Genomic DNA, 5,630 nt, shown 5'->3' with positions numbered 1-5,630 from the left:
AGCGAATGAATACAGGAACAGAAAACCACCCCAATGCCCCATGTTCTCACTTATAAGTGGGAGCTAAGCATTGAGTACACATGGACACAAAGAAGGGAACAATAGACACTGGGGTCTATTCAAGGATAGAAAGTGGAAGGAGGGGGAGGATTGAAAAAATATTTTTTGAGTACTATGCTTATTACCCGGGCAATGAAATAATCTGTACACCAAACCCCTGGTGACACACAACTTGCCTATATAAGAAACCTGCACATGTACCCCTTGAACCTAAAATATAATTCGGAAGTAAAAAACAAAAATGAGATCAAGGTGTTGGTAAGGCCATGCTCTCTCTGAAGCCTCTAAAGGAGGATCCTTTCTTGCCTCTTCTAGCATCTTGCAGCCACAAAAGTTTATTGGTTTGTACATGCATGATTTTAATCTCTGCCTCCACCTTCATATAGCATTACCTCTGTCATTTGTGTCAAGTTTTCTGTTTTCATAAGGGTATCAGTCATATTGAATTAGAGTCTACTCTAATAAACTGACTTTAACTTGATTTGCTTTGCAAAGACTCTATTTCCAAATTAAGTCACATTCACAGGTACTCTAGGTGAGAACTTCAACATATCTTTTTGAAGAGTCATAACAGCAGGGCACTGGAGACAAACCTGGCTGCACACTGTTTTTCCAGATTGAATCTAGTAGTGGGAATTCTGCAAGAAAAGGTGAAAGTCTGATTTACTCTCGGAAGATTCTCTATCTTTGCCATACCTGCAGATGCCTGATCTGAATGTCAGAGGGCAAGCAAACAGTGAACACTGTCTTCTCAATTAGGTAGATGAGAATAGCAATGAGATTTACATTTTCTTGCAATCAAACAAAGCAACTGACTACTAGGGAAATCTTGGGGAAATTTCTGCCCAAAGAAACTAAGAAGTTTTATCCCATTAGGGCATGATGACTTGAATTTCAGATGCAAGGGAGATAGTGTGTATGTTTTTGTATCAGCTGGTAGCAATAGGGCAGTCCTTTTGCCCCATTTGTACAGTATCCCCATAATGAAGGCAATCTTATTACTCTAAAATAAGTGAAACTTACTGAAAGGACTAATAGACCTTAACGAGATGACAAAAGGTCAAGGTATAAAGGAAAGAGCCTTCCACATATTCAGAGTGTTGGAGCAGGAAGGAAACTTAGAAATCAACTAGCCCAGGAGTTTTCCCTCTATGAGAAGAATGACCAGGTTCGGACTTGAATGAAGGAAAGTGTTGTTGATGTTGGGGACAATGTGGGGGTAGAAGAGGAGAGAGAGAAAAAGTAGGAGAGATTTTTGAGGCAAACAGCCTTCCTCTTGGTTCATTCATGACTATCCTTCCCTGCTTTGAAGGGGGCCTGATGGCGGCTTCTAGTCTGTGAATCATTCAGTAAGGGCTCAATCTAATTCAATTCCTTTCTCTTCAAATGGAAATTGAGGGCAAGAAAGATGCAGTGACTTGGCAGGGGTCACACAGTGAGGTAGTGTCAGAGTTGCCTCTGGAGCCCTGGATCCTGATTCTTTCTAGCTCATTGTGGTATCTTTCACCCATACCTCGTGACATAATACAAATCTGTAAGTGAGTCTTCTCAGCTTTTCATTAACTTCCCAATGTAATGAGAAGATTTTTATATAGAGGCGATGGGCACTGGATCAGGGAGCATTGGTGTAGATTTCTGGAATTATGACCACCAATATCCACTTTTGACTATCTTCCCTGTGTGTATTACAGTCTTCTTTTTGCACTGCTTTCTGTAAGGCCATTGTATCAAGTGCTAAAAACTATTATATTGACATACTGCTTTACTGTGTGACCTTGAACAAGTTAGATAATCTCTTTGGACCCCAGTTTTCTTTCTTGAACATTGACAAATAATGTAACTGGTATATTAAGCAAGCAAAACTCATGCAATTTCTCTCTGCTAAGGTATGTTCACTTCTTTCCAAGAGTCACATCTCTCACATAGGTAACCTATATGTGTTCATGGAACACAAATTAAGCATTCTTTATTCCAACAAACTCTAGGAGAGCAAGGCCTAGAGAGCTGAATCATCTTAATAGCTTTGTTCAGCCTTTATTCATGATTTAAAACCAAACCAAACAAAAAAACTCTCAATAAACTAAAAATGAAAGAAATTTTTTAAGTTGATGGATAATGATGAAGAATCTGTAGTTACCACACTAAGATTAGGAAAAAATCAATAAATTCTATTCTCACTGCCTGTATTCTACATTGTGTTATCTGCCCTTGCCAGTGCAATGTGAAAAGACAAAAATTATAAAAGTCATAAAAATTGGAAAAATAAAGAGGTGAAACTGCTATTATTTGAAGACAACTTAGTTATGTTCATAGAAAATATATGGTTTCTACCAAAAAACACCTACCAAAAAATAATAATTTATCAAAATTGGAGGATTTGAGGGAAAAATACAAAGTCAATTTCCTTTTAATAGGTTAGGAACAAAGAAATGGAAAATAACATTTCAAAACAATGCCATTTACAATAGCATCAACATATATTAAGTACCTAGGAAACAATCTAATGAAATATGTACAAAACTGCTGCACTGACAATGACAAAGCATCACTGAGAGAAATTTAAAACCTAAATAAATGGGGAGTTATACCTTATTTGTAGATAGGCATATTCAAAAATGTTACGAACCTCTTCTCCCTAAATTAATCTATAGATTTAGTGCAATCCATACCAAAATTCCAGTATGCTTTTTTGAACATATTGAATAGCTACTTCTAAAATTTATTTAAATGCAAAAGTTTAGAATATCCAAAACAATTTTAATAAAATAAGTAGTGTATAAAATGTCTTCGACACTCTGATTTCAAGACTTAATACCGTAATGAAGACAATATGGTATTGGCATAATGACGTGCAAATAGATCAATGGAACACACAGAATTTGTAAATAAAACCACCTATCAAAAAATCAGTTTTTTCTTTTTAAAAATATTTATGTATTTATTTATTTATTTTTGAGATGGAGTTTCACTCTGTCACTCAAGCTGGAGTGCAGTGGCACTGATCTCAGCTCACTGCAACCTCCACCTCCTAGGATCAAGCAATCCTCCTACCTCAGCCTCCCATGTAGCTAGGACCACAGGCACATGCCACCACGCCTGGTTAATTTTTTGTATTGTTGGTAGAGATGGTTTCACCATGTTGCCCAGGCTAGTCTCAAACTTTTGAGCTCAAGCAATCTGCCTGCTGCAGCCTCCCAAAGTGCTGAGATTACAGGCATGAGCCACTGTACCCCAGTTGATTTTTTTTTTAAAACCAAGGTGCCAAGTCAATGCACTGAGGAGAAGAAAGACTTATCAGCAAATAGTGCCAGGTCAACTGCCTATCTGTATGGAACACAAGAACCTTATTTTTTTTTTTCTGAATACAATAATAATAATAATAACAATTGAGATAGATCACAGACTTAAGCACAAAACACAGTTCCATAAAGCTTCTAGAGGAAAACATAGGAAAATGTCTTGGTGGCCTAAGGGTAAACAGATTTCTTAGAAAGGAAACAAAAAGCTTTACTCATTTAAAGCAATTTGATAAATTGGTCTTCATCCAAATTAATTTTTTTCTTTTAAAGGACACAATTTTTAAAAGAGCAGCCAGAATAGAAAAAAGATATTTGTCCCTTGACTATTACAAAAAATTCCTACAAAACAAAGATAAAAGATTATGAGCAATTCAATCAAAAGTGGAAAAACCTTTGAACAGACACTTCACAAAAGAAGATGTGCGAATGTTCAATAAGCACGTGAAAAGGTACTTAACCTCATTCATCATCAGGGAAATGTGCACTAAAGTTACAATGAAGTATACATCATATCCATCAGAATGTCTCTAATTGAAAAGATTGACAACACTAAATGTTGATGAAGATGTAGAGCAACTGGAACTTTCATACGTTGCTAGTGATGATATGAAATGGGACAGTAACTTTGAAGGACTGTTCAGTATTTCTAAAATTAAGCATACACCTACCCTGTGACCCAGCAATTCCCTTCCTATTGTTTATTCTAGATAAATAAAAATATATGTCCTAAAAAGACTTGTACAAAAATGCATATAATGATCTTACTTATCATAGCCAAAAACTGGAAACAACCTAAACGTTTATCAACAGGAGGATAAATAAATTTCAATATATTCATATAGTGGTGAAATATTTAACAATTTTAAAAGGTAAACTACTGATACATACAATAACATGCATGAATTTCACAAACATTATATCAAATGAAACAAAGCAGAACAAAAAAGAATACACTGTATGATTCCATTTATATGATGTCTAACATCAAGCAAAACTAATTGATAGTAGTAAACATCAGAAAAAAGTTGGTCCAGGGTGAGAAATGTGTACTGAACAGAAAGAGGGATAAGAGAATTTCTTGGTGTGATGTATGTTCTATATTGGAGGGTAGATAGACACATGGGTGGATACAGATGATCCAAATATAGATATAGGCATAGATAGATGTGGATGTATATATGAAATAGTGGATTAATTCCAGAAATAATTATTGATCAGCTACTATGTACAAGGTACTGCTGTGGACACTGGGGATCCATTAGTGATTAACACAGACAAAGCTCTTCTTTCTCAATGGGGTTCATATTCTAGTCAGCATGTAATCAAATTAATTAGCTGCATTATTATTTGAAATAGGCAACAATTAGAAACAATCTTTATGTCCATCAACAGAGGAAAGTTTAAATAAATTATGTTACATCCTTGTGATGGGATATTATTTAGCTATAAAAGTGAATAAATTTTTTATGTACTGGTGAGAATAATCTTTAAGACTTCTTGTTTACTGAAGATAGTAAGATACAGTAAAACATGCATAGTGTGCTGCCATTTGTACAAAAATGAGAAGCAAACATATATATACTTAGCTATCTGTTTATGCATAAAATTTCTCTGAAATATTACCTAAGCAATTGATAAAATAGGTTGCTTCCAAAAGTTTATCTTAACTAAATGAGCATAGGAGTGCATGATCTTTCATACATTTTAAATTTGGAGCCATGTAAATATATAACGTATTTAGCAAACAAATAAAACAACAATTGTTTAAAATATTTTACAATTGGAGGAAGCAAACACACATATTTCTTTTTTTTATGATACTTTAAGTTCTAGGGTACATGTGCACAATGTGCAGGTTTGTTACATATGTATACATGTGTCATGTTGGTTTGCTGCACCCGTTAACTCATCATTTACATTAGGTATATCTCCTAATGCTATCTCTCCCCCTTCACCCCACATGACAGGCCCCAGTATGTGATGTTCCCCACCCTGTGTCCAAGTGTTCTCATTGTTTAATTCCCACCTATGAGTGAGAACATGCGGTGTTTGGTTTTCTGTCCTTGCTACAGTTTGCTCAGAATGATGGTTTCTAGCTTCATCCATGTCCCTACAAAGGACATGAACTCATTCTTTTTTATGGCTGCATAGTATTCCATGGCGTGTATGTGCCACATTTTCTTAATCCATGCTATCATTGATGGACATTTGGGTTGGTTAAAAGTCTTCACTATTGTGAATAGTGCCGCAATAAACATACATGTGCATATG

The sequence above is a fragment of the Trachypithecus francoisi genome, unplaced genomic scaffold, assembly GCF_009764315.1.
Source record: "Trachypithecus francoisi isolate TF-2019V2 unplaced genomic scaffold, Tfra_2.0 Lachesis_group5, whole genome shotgun sequence".
NCBI lineage: Eukaryota > Metazoa > Chordata > Mammalia > Primates > Cercopithecidae > Trachypithecus > Trachypithecus francoisi.
This window is presented reverse-complemented; position numbering follows the sequence as displayed.